We start from the raw sequence: 21,428 nt of genomic DNA, 5'->3' as shown, positions 1-21,428 counted from the left end.
CTTTAATGAAACCATGTTCTCCTGGAATGATTATGCTGTTAATAGTAGAACTAAGTTTATCTACAACCAGTGATTCATAAACTTTGGCCAATGCTGATAGTTTGGCAAATAGGGCGATAATTAGAGATAATATTTCTTTTACCCTCTTTATGCACAGGTATTATGTAAGTGGATTTTAGGGAGTCAGGGAAGATGCCACTACTGAGGGATTTATTAAAAAGTATGATTAGTGGATACAGTAATGGGGTTAGACACATCATCAAAAATAGGGGAGGAAGCTCATCAGAACCAGAGCCTTTGTTTAGATCAAGATTACCAAATTAATGTTCAATTTCGTTAACTGAAATCATTAACGATGCTATAGTAAAAGAAGAATGTAATGAGTAGCCTGGAATAGGAGCATTATCATGTTTCCTATACACTGTGAAAAATATTTAGCAAATAAATTGGCTATCCCTTCACTCGAGTCAACAATTTGATCTTGAAAACACATTAAATTTGGTAATCTACCCGTACGTCTTATTGCATTTACATGACTCCAAAAGCGCTTAATATTACCAGTAATTGATGCCTCCAATTGAGACATATAACTATTGTGACAGATTTTTATCAATTTGGCACATTCAGACCTAATTTCTGAAAATCTAACATAATCACGATGTAAACCAGTTTGTTTATAAAGTGACTTTTTTACACTAATCATTTTTCTTAGTTCATAGCTAAACCAATGGGGATAGTTGCTGGACTTAATAGTTATAATTGGAGTAAACTGTTGTAGACCTTGATATATTATTGAGTAAAAATGATCAAAGGCCTCATTAGTAGAGAGCTTTTCAAGTTTATTGCACCAATTAACTTTCAGTAAATAATTGTTCAATGAGACAAAATCACATTTCTTGAAGTTATATTAGACACTACAAAGTCCGTATACTTCATGTGACTCTTAAGAGTGCAGGAAATATTAAGTGCAGGATGATAGACGTCACAACTAAGAAGAGAGCAGCATTCCTGGGAAGTTGTCACTGAACATGTGTTGGTAAAAATTAAATCAAGTAGTTTATCAAATACCTTCTAATACTATCTACAGCTTATGCAGGTGAATGATATCCGCAACACATATGGTAGAGTTCTATCAGGTGGAGTTATTAATGTTCTAGTCATTAAATCATTAGATTCCAAAAAATCCCAGGACACAATCTGCGGTAAGTTAAAATCACCCAGTAACAATATTTCAGAATATTTATCAGAATCATTGATATTTTCTAACGTTTCACAGTATGTGCAACAGTTTCAACAGGTTTTTGTCTCTCTAATGAAGAAATTTAAACTTAGTTCTGTCCCTTATTTAAATTTTATTTGCCAGATATTATGGATTTCATGAAATGTATTGCTTCTCAACAGTGTATATATAGTAATAAATAAGATGAGATAATTTAAAGTTATGAAATATCTGCTGCTAGCTGGCTATTATATGGCTCAATTCTCTTCGTGTCTGTTACATGAGTGGCATATGCCTAAAGATACCTCCTTATTGTGAACATTTTAATAAAACTGAAAATGTTTCTATAAAAACACAAAATAATCAAAGGAATTACAATGAATTATTTATGAATTAATTGTTCATAACAATGACATCTTCAGTGTGACAGAAGTCATTCTGCACGTTATCATTTATAATGAACACAGATTAATTTGTCTATTAGACGGTGGTTGGTTATACATTCTGTTATTGAAATTATGGCCATGGTGAGTACTTTGAAAACAGGAAAGGCTTTGATTATTCACAACTTGCAAGGTGTTCTTAATTCCGTAAGGAACGCAGAGATGATGATATGATAGCGTAGGGGCCAAACTTACGCTAAGAAGATATATCTTACTGCAAAAGTATGATTAAAATTTATAGTCATTATGATTACATTGTAGCCACAAAATGTTCCTAAAATCGCTCTGGTGGTCTACTCAATAGAAAGCCATTTCAATTGGTTTCACAATACAAATGAGATTCTTCGTTCCCGTGCAATAAGCACAAACAGGGTTAATTTCCCACTATTTCTTGCAAAGGAACTCCAATTTCATTCGATCCACAAATAGTCATTCATTATCTCCGTGTAATTTATGGTTCACTCGTATCGCAGCACTCATAAAATTAACACTTTTACTTACTAAATATTCACAAATCGACGCGAGTACTTTTATTTAACGACACACAGATGATTGACCATATTAATCGTCAACGATTAAAACCGAAAATATTGGCTTCATCTTCGTTTTTAAGGCTAACCATCACTTCAAAACAAACGTAAACAAACCTTTCACCATACTCCACACTCGATTTTCCAATTCCGACTTTCGTTTGTTTCACTTTTCGCGTTCAATTGTTGGTATGAGAATTATCCACTTACGGGTATTCTTTATTACCTACATCACAGTATTTCGCTAAGAGAACGAAGTTACCCGAACTGTAGCGATAGGAGGAGCGAAAAGAACGAGAATAATCGCGGAGAAAATTTTCGCTACGCTTCGAGTTGCCGTAGCGAAGCTAGGACCCGAGCGAAAGGAGAACGAGAATCACCGCCCTGGACTTGTGTTGAATGCAGCGATGCATTGTTGGTGAGAGGTCACACTGCCTCTACGCATGCATGCCTGTTAAGGTGTGTTTACACTGTTTAACATGTTATATAAACATGTTATATGTAACAAGTTACTTGTAACATTTGTTTTATATAACATTTGTTTTATAACAAGAGTCCAGTGGAGGCAAAAATGCACAAATAACATGTTAAAGATTCAGTCCTAGCCAACTCGTCAACTGTCTATCCCCACCATGCGCCTCACCTCTTTTCTGTAAAATGTTACACATTTTCCCACTTCGTGCGGGAAACCAAAAACTTGTCATCTTACAAGAATTTTTGTTATATAACACAATGTTACATGTAACTTGTTACACGGATTTGTAGCTTTTTCGTTTACATAACATGTTACACAGTGTAAACGCAACTTTATATTTATTGTCATTATTTTTGTTCGATAAAAAGAAAAAGGCCGGGGCGGCATTTGCATGCAGGTGATTATTCACCCTATTCAAACACCACAGATGTGGCTCGTAGGGGTATTATGGAGACAGAGATGTATTCTTGAACCTTAAGCATGATCCTACGAAGTAATTTTTCTGATATCATTGAATTCCCAGATGTTAACACATACCACTTAGTGGTTAATTCAACGACTTGACATTGATAATATTTTTCAGCCGTATAACCGTACTTTATAGTATTAGTTGGTCTTACTTTAACCCCATACATGAGTGAAACGAAAATGGAGATTGCATGTAGGTATTAATATTAAATTAAAATATCAGTTCCCTTTCGGTGAATTAGTAAACACCTATCAGCATCAACTGTTTCACACTTGTTTTACACATAACCTCATCATTTGGCAAAATCATTTCCGAAAATTGGTCAAAATATCGTCGAGAGGTTTTCTGGAGTGGAGTATTAGTCCTAATGTGATGTAAACGAACCACTACTGAGTCAATTGTTTTGGAAATGCGAAATACCCTTCCTCAAAGCTTGTAGTTTTTGGGGTTATGATTTTAGTTTTCATAGTATGATGACACAAAAACAATGACTGGGCGAAGTAAACATGAAACGTGGACATTAAAAAAATTGTCCTGACAGAGCATATTTGTATTCATAATTTAATTTTTAATAAAGTGAACTACATATCAAGACCCTCATCAAAACAAAACATTCCTGAGGATAAAATGGTAATTCTTAAAAAAATAATACTAAATCTTTATTAAAATGGTATTCCATAAAATGATTGAAAAGTTTGAGAAAATAGAAGTCTTTTGAAAACCTTAAGGAGAAGATGGGGCAGCTAAGCTGGCCACATTATGAGACATGATGGCCCGATGAAAACAATCGTAGAAGGAGAGGTGGAAAGAAATATGGGCAAGGGACGGCCCCGAATGAGTTGCATAGGACAGTTTAAATAAGGATGTAAAAGAGAAGAAATACGTCGCTATGAAAAGGTTAGCGGATAGGAGAGAGGAATGGAGAGCTGCGTCGAACCAATCATAGGATTATATTCAAATACATATTGAATTGACGATATCGTGGAAAATTATTCCAGTATTTATTTCAATATGGAAAAATTTCCTCTCCAACATGCCTGAATCTTCGGATTTCAATCTTAGGATTGTTGACTAAGGGTGATGATAAAATGATAGCTTCTAAATTCCTGAAACACCAATAAAATGCACTCTTATGCACGTTAGCATGAGGATATGGACCGTAGCACATCTCGGGAGGTGATACTGAGAAAGCGCACAGACGAGCGTCTAAACTTGGAGTCCGAGGGAAAGAAGCGAAAGCGCTTCCGGCCAATCGAGTGACATTCTCGCGTGGTGGAGTGCGAAATGTAAATCGGCCGCCCGGGGTAAGTTCACACCGCGTCGGGAGACATTTCCGATGCATCGAGACCGGATTTTAGCAATTTAAAATCACACGTGACTGCAAAACTTCTATTCTTAGCGGGTAAAATCCGAGGAGTAACATGCCGATCAAGACGGTCGTTTGGTTTTCCTCTCGAACGAAGTATATATATTTCACAGCTAAATATTTCTGGATAGGGAAATCGCAAATAAGGTTAGACAAGCAAATAGTAACTATTTCTTTGCACGTTCATCAATATTTTTAAACAGAATTCCTGATCTGGAATACAGGGTGTGGAAACGTGGACACAGAGACGGTGTAGGAATAATTCCTGGGTTTCCCAGCGGGTATTGTTTTGGCAACTATTTGGGAATTTATGTTTTACTATGCTCCTCCACGAACTGCTTAACTGATGACCTGGGTCTCAAAAAAGTAGACAGCATCCCATGTGAATGCGGTCTCATTTACAATGGGGAAAAAGGCCGCACAATCGAAAAAAGACTGACAGGGCACGACAGATGCACCCTCTCGATCTACCAATTAAAACAGCCGTAGCAGAGCATTACCTGGACCTCGAGAATTGAATTAATATAGGAAATACGAAGATTCTATGCCTCACTGACAATTGCTAGGATCATATCGTATAAGAAGTGATACAAATCAGCCTAAAAGAAAAGACCGGCAATAGGGACAAAGGCTTCCAGTTAAGCAATACTTGTAGGAGCATAATTAACCATAACGTACGAAAGCAACACCGATGGATAAACAACCAATCAGGACCCATTGGAACGGCATTCGAAAGTATAAATACCGACAAGAACTTGGATCCATATTCTACCCCTGAAAATGATAGCAAACTATGCTCGGTGAGATACCCAAAAATTATTCCTGGAGATTATGAGCCGAGAAAAACTCAAATTCTACAAGAGAGGCGATGTTCTAGAAGGGATGTTGGCGAGGAAGACAATCGAGAAGGTGAAGAGGACGGAGGCGAAGACGAACATCGAAGCGCTGGACATGGTGGGTGAGGATGGGAAACTTCTAGACGAGATACGGAGGAGACAGAAGGTATGGATTGAGCTGGTACCGAGCGGAGAGGGATGTTAAAGCCAATGTTAGAAGGAAGAATGAGAGAAAGAAGAGGGAAATGAGATTAAGTTAAGCGAGGTAGAGGAACGAATAGAATACGAGTAATAGATTGCCTAAAAGGGAATATATGTACAGTGTAACTAGGGTAATTCGAACATCAAGGCACCATTTAAAAACTTCGAAATATCCAAAAATTCGAATGAACCCTTTCTAACCCAGAGCTGCTCCTGTGAGTAATCAGATTTCAAGAATTTTCACCATGAAAACTTGAAAATATTGCACTCGAATATAATTATCGTGACAGATAAGTATTAAGTCGTAATAATTTACACCACAGAATAATACGTAGCTCAAATAATTCCTAATAAGAGCTTAAAATGCATACATTTTTGATGTTTTCTAGAAGCAACATTGGGTTATAATGGGTTAAAGAAGTCCAAAACAACAAAATTCATAATCGCAATCAAAAATTCATTATTAAATTGACACTCTTGAAATATAAATATTTTGATTGAAGCCTATTAACAAGATTAAAGTAACCTTAAAAGAGGGATATTTATTCCAACAAACTGCGAGTTTAGTAACATTTTTATTCTAACCTTAAAATGTCCTCAGCAACATCTGAACTGCTCTGCACTACCAACTTCACTCGTAATCGTATATGTTTAGACAAGATGTCATTTTTGACAATAGCGTTATTAAAGCATATTTTCCGATGGATTCTCAATTATTTTGAATCGCCGATTATAATTTATACCTTAATTTGACACACAAAAAATTCGAATTATCCAAAATCAATTTCGAATTATCCATGATTTATTTAGCATAGGGTATTTCCTATTATTTTTTTATTGCCTAGATCGAAAGATTATTACCCCTATATAATCTCCTGGATATCTATTTTTCGCGATTAAACGAAAAGTGAAAAATTTCAAGCGCGCGAAAACGCGACGGAAAAGTAGGAATGATGGGAAAAGTCCGTTTGACGTATTTCTGGTTCCCACTGCCGCCCTGTGAGGTGACCTTTAGGCGAGGCTTGAGCGCTGATACGACGCAGGCTGCTAGCAGGTAGCAGATTACCCTGCTAGCAGGTAGCGCTTGGCTTAAATATGGATTATTACTACCTTGTCAAACGAAGGAAACTTTCCGACCTTAGCCAGTTTTAATAGGTGATTATTAAGAGATGTTTCCCTGAGCTATGTGACTCATGCATGCATTGGTAATCTCAGACAATGTAAAACTCCTATCCTCTCGTGTAGACACTAGGTCCCTGTGACGTCACGTGGAGTGGAATCGCATGGGCGCCAATCTGGCCTTTTTCAAATGAGGTTAAAATTGACCATTGCCATTCGTCTAAACCGGTATTTATAAAACCAAATAATTTTTATATTGTGAATACACTAATGGTGGGTAACGAATAGCAATCAATGCATTTCGTTTTCTTTGATGAAGGAAACTACCCTATTGTTTGAATACAACAGACTGGGGACCAAGTGAAATACTCGAATTAAGGAATGTATCGAATGAAACAAGTTCGAATTACCTAGGTTCCACTGTACCTCACTGCAAACTAAAAAGGAAGAGTAATATTGGAGCGGAGACAGGCCGGGGTAATACACAAATTCGCTCCACGTAAACATATTTTATTCGGAAAAATAGGTTTTATTAAATAACTCTGAGGAACGCAACAGCTGGTCGATCATTTAGAAACCGTCTTAGTAGTTACCTATCACCGGTAACTTAATGCCTTTGTGAAGTACCCGTGGTCGGTACTGTTTTTGAAAACTTGTAAATGTACGTTTTCGAGAAGGAATACAAATCAATTTACCTAAAATATTGGGTAAAAAAGTCACTCATTTCCGCAGAACAGAGTACAGTTAGTTGCAATGTACACGTTCTATATTCACTGGCAAGGAAAGTCAAAGGTTATAGAAGATTAGATAGAGAAAGAAATTCTTTTCTCATTGAAAGAATCTAATACTCTTTTCTTAGGGGGAAGATTTTCTTCGCCAAAGACAGCTACCGCCGTTGCGGCTGAAGTAACATTAAGAAATCGTCTTCTACTTATAACATGTGGCCCTGTGGCGCAACGGATAACGCGTCTGACTACGGATCAGAAGATTCCAGGTTCGAATCCTGGCAGGGTCGACTTTTTCCTCAATTTTTATACTACCACGAGGTGCATGGGAGATATTTTATATTATTCCGACTTGAAAACAACCACCTACTTTCCGGCATATCATAATTCCTACAAAATGTGAATGAAAAAGTTGTCTTAACGAACCAAGCCAAATTAAACCAGGTTGAAAATATTTAATATTGAATCAACTCGAATTCGAACAAAGTGCTGCATTACATTTATCGCCACAAAGGAATTCTCATCAGCTTAGAGTAACCTTTAAAATACATGGCATTTATAAGACATGGTGAGATATCAAAAAAAGCAATCCTAAATCGCATATTTTAAATAAATTCTAAAATGCACATCTTAAGAAAAATCTGGTTAGCTTAGACACCTCATTACACAAACCTTGCTCTGACGTTATCTGAGTCAAGAAAGAAGTGTGGTGAAGATGCTGACTACGATTTAAATCTAGTCCTCCTCAGTATTCTATTTCATTTCTTTCTCATGGAAATAAAAGTTTTGAATTAGTAGAGGGTAATAAAGTCATCCGCCTGTGACCATAAAATCAAGGGAATTCGAAATAAAAGAACGAAATATCACAACGATAATGTTTAAAACAATATAAATTTCATATCCATCGCGAAAGCAAAGACGCCTTCCCTATCACGTTAATTATAGATCACGTTAGATCACGTTAATGTATTATTGGATCAATGCGAAAACCATAAATGGCAACTGTAGTCCCATCGATTCTAATTGAAATTCCCAAAAACTATCCTCTAATGATTTTCCAACATGTCCGAAACAATTCTAAAAAAGTAGAAATCATAGGAAATTTAACAAAAAACACAATCAAAAGGTAATAACTACAAACAAAAAACGACCCTGCCAGGATTCGAACCTGGAATCTTCTGATCCGTAGTCAGACGCGTTATCCGTTGCGCCACAGGGCCACATGAATAAATGTTCCTTTATAAATGATTAGACCTGACGACATTAGCTGCCTTAGCGAAGAAAATATTGTCCTTAGGGACAGAGTTATCTCATCTTCAATAACCTGTACTCTCCCTGCCAGTGAAACTACCTAAGAGTACATTACAACTGTCTTTTGTTCAGTGAAAATAAGCAACCTTCCCAATATGTTCATTGAACTCACTTTTATTTTTGCTCGAAACGTGTGCATTTATAAGACGTCAAAAAGAGTACCAATCATAGATACTTAAAACAGGCATGAAGTAACCTGTGATAGGTACCTACATCCATCTTTCGTGAAACTGACCAGAAAAAAAACTCCTACGATTTTGATCAGCATCGCTCAGATACAGCAGCCACAGTTTATGACTTTAACTTCAGCATGCCTGAGTAAATATCATACTTGTGCTGCAAACATTAAAAATGAAAGGTAATAATACATACAATTACAATACTAATATATCATTCATCACTTGGAATATCGAGAAATTCATTTCATTCTTAGCATGAGCATTACGTAGTACGTGATAAATTTCGTCATAACTTGATTCTCTGATTATTATATCTCGTATATTCATTTGAAAGCACAGTACTGCAAAATAATTTCTTACGTGCGTCCTGATCTATTATCCTTGTTATTCTGTTGCTTCATTCAACGAAAATATAATTATCCAATTTTAGTACAACACATTCGTTCCATAGATGACTAGCATATGAATTTAACACTTTCCCATTTCATTGCAGACCAACATACTTATACTGTTCATTTATTCCCATAATTTAAAACAAATCAATCAAGCCTTTGAAAATAAAATAAATGTATTAAATTGATGTTGAGTGATTTAATTATTTTTTTTTTAAATGAACGAGCGGATATTTTGATAACGTGAGGCTACTCGGATTTCCACAGAGGAGAGCTAAAACACCGCAGAGGATGCGAACGCTTTTCACAACCGAGATATTTGAGTCACCGCCAACCATATCAAGCTGATACTCGACCTGGACGAGGAGGGTCATTCGTTAAGCCGGAGAAACTGACCCGCGGCAGTCAGAAGGTGTTAGCAACAGGGGAACTAAATGAAACCCGTACAAGTGGAGCGAGATGGGCGACAAACAGGAAGTGGAAGAGCTTGGGGTGGGCACAGGATGAGGGCAATGGAGATGAGGAGGGGTGGGGAAGAGGGGAAGGAGTGGGGGGAGGAGGGGAAGGGGAAGCCAAACAACAACAGTCTAAGGAAAAGGGGGAGGGGGGGAACGAGGAAAAACAAAAAAGAGCCCAAATACATTTCACTAAAGGAACTAATACTTGTTATACATCACATTTAAAGAGTTGATAAGCTATTCAACAATTTTATCCATGTAGCCGCGTGTCGGAATATATCAATGGAAATTTCCTGCGTTATCTCTGATATAAATTAAATATTTATCATAATTAAATATGAGGGCGGTTTTCTTTTTCCACCTACGATCGCTCAGCAAAAACACCATACAAGCGACAGGTGGGTACTGCTCGGATAGGGCAATTGCTAGTCCTCCGCACCACATGCTCTAGTCATTTATGATCGTAAGTTGTTAGTTTCAGGTTAGTAGCAATCTCATTTCCAACACTGCTTCAATTGATTCTTCTGCCGAGTGTGCACTGCGGAGTGACAGCCAGAAAACTCGATGAATGGCTATATAATTGACTTGTCTTCATGAACTTTATGCCGATAAAAGATAATTTTAACCTAAATGCAGCTGTTCAGTGTGAAAAATTACATCCATTCCCATTCAAAACAAAAGAAGAGACATGCTGACTTCTGGAAGTGTTCTGATCCATGACAACGCCTGTCATCGCAGCGCTGATGCAGCCCAACTGCTCATTGAGAAATTTCAATGAGACATTTTCGATCACCCGCCGTGCAATGCCAACCTAGTGACGTGTGACTTGCATATACGATGAAATGAAGATGTGGCTAGGAAGGTGCGTTTTCAAACGGACGGTGAGCTTCAGGACCAAGACAAAAGTCATTGGAAAAATTAATGGCGAGAACATCCTAGGAAGACGGTATAGTTAGGCTTGTCCACAGTTACGACCAATTCGCCGAGGCGATTATGTAGAAACGACTCCACAAGTGGGCTCAATAATTAGCGATGAAATAATTTTTAATCAATCAATCATTTCGTCTTCTGTGCACGACCCATCGGAGGTTAAGAAAACAGCCCTCCAACTTAAACACAACGAAATGAGAAGACAGCTACAAGACAAGCTGAATTAGACAGCAAGGTTGTAGCAGTACGGCTGAATTAGACAGCGAGGTTACTGCAAGACATCTGAAGTAGACCGCAAAGTTACTGCCAGACGGCAAGATGAAGACAAGCAACTGCTGGTAGAGCACACACAGCTAAGCAGGGTGTAACGAGACTTGGCGAATAGGTTTGGCCGCGCATGCGCATAAGGCTATAACAGATGACGCACGTAAACGCAAACCTCGCGACACACTCCCACATATTTTTTATATAAGAATGAACTTATTGTGAAAACCTCGTTACTCGATACATTAACACGTTCAAGTTAATGGATAAATACATGGAAGGCTGAAAGAAAGCGAAAATTTACCATTTAAACACCCATCTTGCACGAATGCATGTACAGGAGGTAGAACTTGGTTTAATTTGGTTTGTGCTTTCCTACACGTTCAATTCTGGTCCGCCAAAATCTTTTATACATTCTTATGTTAACTCGAATGTATCGCATAACTTGGCTTTAGGAGAATACAATGTCCTGAATAAGTCCAATAAAGAAAGCATTCCGATATTATTCCATCTATGCATGAAATAAAAACTAATGGGCATGGGGTACTTAATAGTGAGTCATTCAGTTTCATTTAGATTAAATTGTCAACTTAACAAAGAGAATTTTGAGTGGATCCATAGCGAACGTTTGCATGTACCTCAAATAGAAAAATGCAATACCTGAAAAAAATATCTACGGAAAAATTTTTGAACGTAAAGCACAGGCAAATGCTGAATGAAAAAAGGGTCTAAATTACATACTATGAAAATTTCAAGATAATGGCATACGTTTTAAACGAGAAATTGTTCGCGATAAATAAACCGCACCAGCATTAGTGATTCGTCAACTTAATAGTTATCCAAAACGTACTTGCATGAATGAAACTTAGTTATGACATCAAACGGACTGAGTGCAGAGATCCACCAATCTACCTCTCCTACTGACCCCAACTACAAACCTAACTGGCGATTAGCTATTACTTTTAGTATCCATTTTCGTATCCCCACAAGAAAACGAGTTAGGAGGCGGTTGGTAATTCATATCGCTGATGACGACCTCTTGGCCCATCAAAAAGCGCTCGACCTTGACGACAAGGAAAACACCGGAGTACTCTCATCAACAGCGGACTTACTTCAATCCACCATGCTTAAAAGAGGAGGGAATTTCATAACTTGATCAAGGAACAGACAAGAAGCCGTATTTGATGTTTACCACAAAAGTTGACGAGGAAGTCACAACCTCAGACACGAAAGGAACAATAGAGAGAGAAAATACACGTGTGATTTCGCTAGGGCAAAATTCGTATTTAACCAGTGGTAATGGTATTTCGTTGATAGGATTATGATCACGTACGTAAGTAGAAAGGGTGGATGCATTTCCCTCATGTCATCCACTAAAATCCACGCTTTATTCGATATTGACGTAATGTAACAAAACGCGATAAAAGGATCGTAGTGGTCTTGCTCTAAGAGTAGAGTTACAAAATTTCAAATGAGTCTTTTATCCAATGTGGGAGATAGGAATTTTGCATTTAAATAAATTTAACATCGAAGTTGTAATATTTGTGGATAAATTTACTGTTTACTCAGCAAATGAAAAAGAGGAAAAAAAACATTTCAAGATCATTGGACTGAGGCTTTCTCGAGGTTAAAGAAAGTGCATTTTGAAAAAATGCACTCAAATATCAATAAATTTTAGCGATAAAATATTAGGATTAATTCAGAGCCAATTGTTATATGCACAATTTATTTCATTAGCCACATCAACATCAACGAGCATCAAAAAGATTTATTTTTAAAATGATGAGAAACCATCTTTCTCTTAGCTAACAATTATATTAACTAAATTACCTACGCACTATTTTGATATTATCTTAGATGATTCAGACTACGAAACTGCTTTCCCTTTCAATTACATTTGACTAATATGATCCACCATTTTCATAATTAGGTCAATTTCCACTCCTTAAGAACAAAATATTAATACTTACCCATAAATATTCTGAAAATCATCTAGATCTAAAAATAATTCTCATTTTTCATGATTAAAAAACATACAAACTATGTTTTTGTCTTCCAATTTCGCGATTTTAACATCGTGAAAACAATATTCACATAAAAATACTTAAGGATTTCAATTAACTTGACTCAAGCTATTTTCTTCTTGTAGGGAAATATATATAACCACTAAGGACAAATAATGGAATGGCTGATTATCCAAACAGGAATCATCGTCAGCAGCCATTTGTGACCGCATTGCTAAGCTACTACTAAGCCGTCACTTTCTTCGAAGTTTTTTTATGCATTGCCTTCCTGGAAAAAAATGTTTTGAATCGAAATAAAGCTCCAATTTACCTGTGCCTTGAAATAATCTGAGGGAAACCTTCGAGTTTAAAATAAAAAAAAATTAAGCTTCCCGCAAGATATTATCGCAAAGAAATATTAACGGGATCAAGTTCACTTTCATCCTGGGTCGGTTTTTTGCGGCTGTTCTTATGGTTTCGCTGGAGGATGTAATTCTAAATATCTGGTAGTTTTCCGAGAGTGAAATATTGACCGGTGTGCCGCAAATGGTATTGGGTGGAGAGAGAAACTTGCTAAGAGGATCAAAAAGCGAACTGAGAAAAAGAATAGGGGAATGGCGAACACCTGAGGCATTTTCTTTCTAAATCCGAAATGACTAAACCGATTTTAAAATAAATTTGTTCCAATTAAAGTGCGTTTATTGTACAACAAAATACAAATTATTTCTATATTTACTATGGCCTATAAATTTACATATTTCAAATATCGAAACCCTTGCTTTGTTCGGTATTGCCCGCCATGTCGGGTAATGGCGAACACATCTATTGCCATATAAATAAAAAAGGAAATCAATTGTTAGCACAACAACTCAAAAGAAATCACTTTTTTATTTATTATTCCATAACAATGCATAGTAAAGTCATTGCATATACGTAGTAGATCTCTTTCTTAAGGAAAATTTCTTTACTAAGGCCATTTGGCCTCAGAGCATTTACCAGTACTGCCAACCTTTTGGTGTAGGTAAGAACCCCATGCGCTCCTAATGCGGCTTTCCGCTATGTTACCAATGTTTAACGCCTTTTTCATGATAATAAAAAAATGTTTTCGTCTTACAAACAATTTTAGTATCGAGAGAAAACATTATTTTCTTTAAAAAAAAACTTCCGCCATTACCAAAAATGTTCCGCCCTAAGGGACTGCATAGAGGATGCCCAAATCCATCCTGTATATGGCTGATTTCTGTTGCCACTTCGGTCGCATTTTAATCGGCTTTCAAAAATGTCCGCGGCGCGGTGATGAGTGCAATGCGATCCACTTTATCCAATAGTTTGCATTATAATGTTTGCCATTTCAAGGAATATATAAAAAAAAGTAATGAATTTGATTGATCACATCATCTTGTGTATAAATTTCTGTTCCTACCCCCCAATATACCTTACTTCCCCGTGAAACTCGGATCAATTTGTCCGTCAGCGACACGAGTGGCGACTTTTACAAACCCATTTAAATGCGCGGTGGGTGACGACAATTTTAGAAGACGACACGATGATCCTCTTTTGTAATATTCGTGGTTCCGCCATTTACTTATGCTTTGTGGTCTCGCCGGGCCAGATTGAACAATAAACAAAAGAAGACAAGGCCAAGGGAAGAAGGTGGCAACGCCAGCGTTGGATCAGGGAGAAGTGTTTTAAGACATCCGCGAGACTTATGTGAACGTGGGTGTTGGAGCAAAAATAATTAAGGAGAGAAAATGAATTCCTGATAAACAATTCAAAACTTCAAGAGTAAAATAACAAAAAAATCCACAGATGATTTAAATACATCAAGTATTCCACACGGCACTATCACTGTTTTTTAAAAATAATTTTCATAAGATCAAAAAGAAAAATACGAGTGACAAGATCAAGCAGAAAAAATAATTCAAAATCAGCAAAAAAAAACATGGAATGACAATAGCACAAGTCGCCAAAATATCAATCAATGAAAATAACAATAAAATGGAATCGACAAGGATAGAACCATGGAAAGCCTTTGTGGTACTGACTCTTCGACTAAATAAGTAACACCTATTAGTGAAAAGATATTGTGGGAAGATATTTTAATATTGACTAACGCTAACATGCGCTAACTTGGCTGCCAAGCATGCGTAGCAACTTCTACAAGACGGAGAAGACGGAAAACAGTAAAAACATGCTGTCGAGGAATTCAGATAAAATTTCGGACCAAAGGTCTCCAATGAATGCGTTTGTGGGATGAAGCGTATAAATTTACGACAAAAACAGAGAAAAAGCGCATAAATACATAGGAATACATATCATTGGGGAGAAAGTCATGCTGCTCGCAATTTTTTGGTATCACGAAGGCAGCAGAAGTGATCTGTAAGAGTAATCTTGCAAATTAATAAACGAAAGAAGAGGAAAAATACAGAAAATAAAGTCTTCATTAATATTTTGGGAAATGACAACAGATGATATTTCAACCCTATATCTGAAACTATCCCAAAGATAAGGAGTTACTCTATTTCCGTACGATGAAAAGAAGTCTAGTTGAGGCGAAAGCAGTGAAAAGATACGAAAAACTACTTTCAAGGAAAAATAGTGACAGTACTAGCAATGCAAAGCTAAGCTGTCTTTCTATTATATTGGTTTTTCCAAGGACTAATCAATTAAAGATTTTGATCCTTGATAAATCATAAATAGGACATTATTTGCGGTACAAAAGCTGAGCTACGAGACACAACAGCAACACGAAATTACCCCTTTTACGAAGCACCTCGATTTACTAGCATTAGACCGATCCAATAAATGGGATGATATCGAAGAGCAAGTGCTTCCAATAAAACTACCAAACTAAGAGGAAAGAAGTCAAGGATTTGAAAGCGATTCGGATGAATTAACAGCTTTAAAAATAATGTGAGTTACGAAAATTACCCTACCTTCAGGCCTAAATATCACTTAAATCCCCTCAGAACCGTCTTAAACATGTATTATCTGGAATGACTTTGAATAAGAGAGCTTATAAAGATTATCGGAACAAACGTGAACACGAGAGAACGAGTTGCTCTGAACTACTTTGCGGGATTGAAGGCCCTTTTGTGGAAGGACAGTGAACCCAGGAGGCTTAGTGGAAGTTCTCGCAGTAGAAAGATAGTAAATTATTCAACGGCATAAATTAAGGTCGAAACTGCGGAACTTGAATATTCCCCGCTCAAATGCAAGGCGAAGTTACATTCGAAATAGCAAGGCGGATATAACCGTGAATAGCAAACTCCTGGTGGACTTCTGAGTATGAGACCATTAAGACGAAATGGAAGCCGGGCGAATAGCACGATTCAAATTGCTTGCCCACAAAGAAAGCTCAGTGAAAGCCGAATGTTCACTGAGAATGAAAGAGCCCTATAAATTAATACTAACAGCATGTATAGTTCGCGCCAACGAAAACGTTGTTAAAAAATTGAGTCATTAGGTCCGGACACATGCAATATTTTAAGCATCTTATTTCGTCACATTTTCAGTTTTGAGTAAAAAACACGCTTGTTACTTAAAATGTAGTCTAAATGACGAAAAAAATTTTCGAATCACGGCAAGGTTAAAATTTTTACTTTCGGGCTGAGAGTGTTAAGCAAAAATTTCAGGTTTCATGAGCATGCAACAAAACTTAAAATTTGACATACCTAAGCTGTGGTAATCCAAAAGGAATTCAACCTATCCCACTGCATGTGGACCAGAGGAAAGTAGAAACTCTTTTTAACTCTGAATTGGTAAAAAATATCTAACACACAACTTATAATTACAATTACGAGTATTAGAGGCCCAAATTCCAGCGTGTGGGTGAAATGATACAATAGCGATATAATATATAATAGAGAGGAAACAAGAAAGATACAATAGCTAGGCGAAATGGAGGTTTTTCAGATTCAAAAGAGTACTTAAATGAGAAATCGATGATAAAGAAGATGAAGCTGAATTTTATTCGAGACGTCAATAATAAGTATCTGAAATGAATGTTTCGAAAAACATTGAATTTTAAAGTCCAACATAAAAACAAACTGTAAAGGAATCAAGCGCAAAGTATTCTGTGAAAAAATTACATATTGATTTGAGAGCACAATAAAAATACTTCGATTATTATTAGAAATTCATAGGCTCAGTGCGCAGCGTTGAACGGCACGTCCGTCGCACCGGCGACACGGTCACCAAACTTCACCGAAATGAAAACCTCAAAGGTAAAAATCCAAACGGGATCTGTACATACAAATACGGCTGAAACACTTTGCCGTAAAACGTTTTCGGTGCCATATAGATCTTCTCAGTCATATTCCTAAAAAAATGCCCTTAAAACCTTCAAAAGAGTGCATTTGATATAAATTATACTTCAAGAGCCTAAGTCATTGAATCATTATAATGCGTAGAATTGAGCATCACTTCCACGAAGTACCAATATTTTCAGCTAATCCCAGAGCTGAGTAGGTAGAACCAAATAAAACTGAGATAATAGCCGTAGTATTATTCGGCTACATAGGTCGTAACATATAACATAAGTGATATGGACTCACCCTCTTATCCGCGAACTGCTTCCAGAACTCCACAGCCTCCCTAGAGGACAATAAAAAAGTGGAATTAGTATCAGCCCGGGAGACAGGAATTCTTTTATTTATTTTTCATTATGTATAAAAAAATGTAGTACTCATTTTAATTTCAAGCCCTCATGATCGTTGAAAAATAAACCGAAACGGTTTCAAAACTTGCATTTCAATTTAAAGATCTACTCTTCAAGATTCAAATTTAACATAATAATCAGAGGTCAGGAAAAATAAAACAAATAACTAATTTTCTTCGCATCCAATGAATTCACTACCTCGATTTAGAACTATTGTTGACGATGGCAATTTTTATGAGCGTACTGACTTTCAACTCTGATCTGCACTCCAAGATTCAAATTTGATACTATTTACTCGCCGTGAAGATATAAACACCATTTCAATTTAAACCTTCTGTGAATGTGCGGAGTAACTCAGTTCCCCCAAATAACGCTAATGTTGCAAAATTTTTCTACTTATTCATTTATCCCTTTGATATTGTTTGTACCTGAGCTCAACTACTTTTTCGTTATTTAGGCGACGAATGATTTTTTTACGGTCAAATTGTTTTTGAAAATTTCAATCTTTATTTTTGAAGTAACTTAGTTACCCCGCACAACTGTTGGCGGGAAGAAAAAAGACTTGTTTGTTATGTGAGTGTAGTAATAATATTTGAATGCAATAAATTTTATTATATTATAACTTCAATAACGGCAGTATTCTACAATGGCACCTTTTGAACTTTTTTCATAGCAAGTTAATCAATGTACAGTTACAATAGCAAAATATGGAAGATAACTGCCTATACAAAATAAATGTGAAAGCTTAAATGTAGCTTACAATGTATTCATAAATTATGCAAAACAAGATATAATATCATTAAAAAAAAGAGCCATCGTGTTACAGGAAAGACTAAAATGCAACACATAATTTAGGAATTATAAATGGGGTGCCGGAGAGATGCCCCAGTCACAATCGTTCGCGTAAGCTTTCTATAAGCACACGTCTAAGTCACGTTCTAAGTCACGTTCTAAGTCACGTTTTTAAGTCACCGAAGGGGTGATCATGCTATCGCTTTATGTTCGCTTTTCAATTTTAAGATCTGCACTCCAAGATTCAAATTTGATACTCAACAACAAAACACCTTTAAATACTTTTTGTGCGGCAGTTAGATGTAAGTTCTCCAGGCGGCCAGATTGACGGCGTCAAGCCTTAATTTTTTCTTTAATCGCCCCAAATCTGTCATTATCACTGGTCAAACACGTTGAGATTCGTTTGACATAGCTCTTCACTCGATTCTCCAATTTTGCACACCTACGTATGTCCTCTTTTTCGCATCATTCTTTACCCGTTTCATATATTTCGTTCGAGGTCTTCCTTTTCCTTTCTTGCCATCTACTTGTCCCTCGATGATTGTTTTCATCAGGCCATCATGACTCAAAATATGTCCTTAAAGGCTGTTCCGTCTTTATATCAAGATTTTCATGAGTAGATATTTCCTTCGGCGGAGAAGCTTATTTATCGCCAAGCGCTGAATGTCAATTTATGGCTAATATTTTCTTTAAACCGACTTTTGACGCTCTCAGTGCAACGGGCCGACACATTGGCTTTTGCTCCACTGACGAAAAAAGCCACGAGCAGATACATCGGCTCGAGGACAGACAAGATTTATAATAATAATACGTTAATGCATTTGGTTTTATCCTTTATCTAATGGAATATAAACAGAAAATAATTCCTTCTAGGGGATATGAAGTGAAACACTTTGCACTTTCCACATAAAAATTTTATTAAACTAGAGTCGACATGTTTCGCTGCACTGCAGCATTATCAAGACTGTATTATCGAAACATGTCGACTCTAGTTTAATAAAATTTTTATGTGGAAAGTGCAAAGTGTTTCACTTCATATCTTATAATGAATCTCCACAAAGTATCAGCCTCATCTATCCAATTCAATTCCTTCTAGGTACAATTAAAAAAACGTTGCTTTGATATCTAAAAAAGTAACTTCATATTGTAATTTTTCATGAAGTGCAACAAAATTCTTAAATTTACGGAGGCCCTTTTCCCAAATACCACTCATTTCGGTGGCACTAAAGGGTCAAGTCAAGTTAAATTGTTGTTAACAAGGCCACCTTAAAAGAATTCACGGTATTTTTTATTCCGCCTATGGGCGGAAAATTCCGCTGCAAAATCACAAGATACACACATATGAGTACTCATGAGAAAAAAAGCGGCGGCAAATTCCTCTCGGGGGGGAGAAGGAAGAGGAGGGGTGTTTTATGGTGCTCCATACGCGGTCAGGTGTCCCCCCGAGTGTCATGTGACACATACACACACACACATACGGCATGGAGTCGGCCCCGGAAGTAACGATCCGACGTGACACCAAAGCGCGGTTCGCGGGGACATACCACGCATTCCGCTGACGACGTAGGGTTCAACGGATCCGAGCCACCGCGCGATAAAGCCTCTTACGCACTAGCGCAAGATGCTAACTAAGGTCGCGGGGAACAACAATAACAAAACCTACACCGCCTCACCCCCCAAAGGGATGAAATGCGCTGCAGGAAAATGGCAAGGGCGTGTTCCTCATCTCTCTTTTATCATTCCTTAATTGGAACGACTTCGGTTAAAAGGAGCTCACGACACGTACGGAAGGCCCTAACAAGGAGCATTTAATTTCTTTTTTTTTCTCCTCACGGCAGGCACTTTAATTTCTTATAGCCTCACATAGATATTATCAACGTTATGTACGAGGTAGCTTAAGAAGACGCATCTCTCAGGCTGAGCCTGTCGTCTAATCATTACTTAACATAATGAAAAGTACTATTCTATTTCCACAGTTATTGATTTCAACCGACCCCGGTTACGGCACATGATTCAGTTTTCAAGGTCTTGGAAATTGTCAATGAAATGAAAAACTTTGTTGCATTCCACAAATTTATTTTTAGGTATGACTAGGTCGTGATTAGGGGGGTCATCCTCAGGTAACCGAGTATGGCGCCGCTAAGTCGTAGCGAGTGGTACCTAAAATTTATAGTTGGAATACAACAAAGTGACTTCACCCATCGTCAGCGCCGAAGGCGCGTATACTTTTGCTGTAGCGGTGAGAACAAAACTCGCCACAACCAGCCAGTTTACGAGAGAAATGAAATAAATGGCAACTCTTAAATATTTCAGTCCCTGCCTTCTCCCTTTACCCTGCGTAAAATAAGTGTGCCCTTGCCACAACCAAATTTGGCTTTGTTTAAAAGATGTTTTTTGTACGTAGGACCAAAGGTTTGTAATTTGTTACCCCAGCCATGCTTTATTTCAAAGTCTTTGAAAAAGTTTCTACAAAATGCACATTCTTGGCTTCTCACTAAAGAAAGTGAAGAAAAAATATTGTCATAAAATATAGATGTAAATGATTTATAAATACTACTTTAGTTGTTTTTATATGAACGCACTTGTTTGTTAGTATAGATTAGCAAGGTAACACAAAATGGGCTACACTATACGTAAAGCATAATGTATTATTATTTTGGATGGTTGCCTCAAACAGGTTATCCTTCGCGGCTACCTAAAATTATTCAATTTTGCTATTTTCATGTAATTTGTTTGTGGAGTAATAAAATTAATTATTATTATTTTAACGAAATTGGCGCATGTGTATCGTTGTCTGCGTAAAGTGTTGCGTGTGTAGAAAAGGTAACATTATGAAACATTGGCATCTTGAATATATGCATACATATATTTTTTTAAATAATTTTTAATTACATTATATCATTTTTTTTCTTTTGCTTAGAGAATACCATAAGTGTTTTTCATTTCACCTATACACATAAAAGAGGATGTCTGTTTGTCTGTCCGCTATGCGTTTCCATACGGCTAAGCTACTACTAAGCCGTCACTATATTCGAATTTCAAAGTTTTTTATGCAT

General features: G+C 36.9%; 1 protein-coding gene and 2 non-coding genes across 4 annotated transcripts in view; 1 reads left to right on the top strand and 2 right to left on the bottom strand.

Moving 5' to 3' along the window:
* The window catches only part of LOC124161497 (protein FAM13A), a 395,360-nt gene that overhangs the window by 277,391 nt on the left and 96,541 nt on the right, over positions 1-21,428 (bottom strand). For both annotated transcript variants that reach the window (XM_046537832.1, XM_046537830.1), the window contains exon 3: positions 17,477-17,516. The gene's annotated coding sequence lies outside the window, so the exon portion shown is untranslated. The remainder of the gene's footprint in view (positions 1-17,476; positions 17,517-21,428) is intronic.
* On the top strand, positions 7,601-7,673 carry Trnar-acg. The gene has a single exon. It is a non-coding gene; the product is annotated as a tRNA-Arg (tRNA).
* Positions 8,531-8,603, bottom strand: Trnar-acg. Its single transcript has one exon. It is a non-coding gene; the product is annotated as a tRNA-Arg (tRNA).

Source organism: Ischnura elegans, chromosome 6 (genome assembly GCF_921293095.1).
Source record: "Ischnura elegans chromosome 6, ioIscEleg1.1, whole genome shotgun sequence".
NCBI classification, from domain to species: Eukaryota; Metazoa; Arthropoda; class Insecta; order Odonata; family Coenagrionidae; genus Ischnura; species Ischnura elegans.
This window is presented reverse-complemented; position numbering and strand designations above follow the sequence as displayed.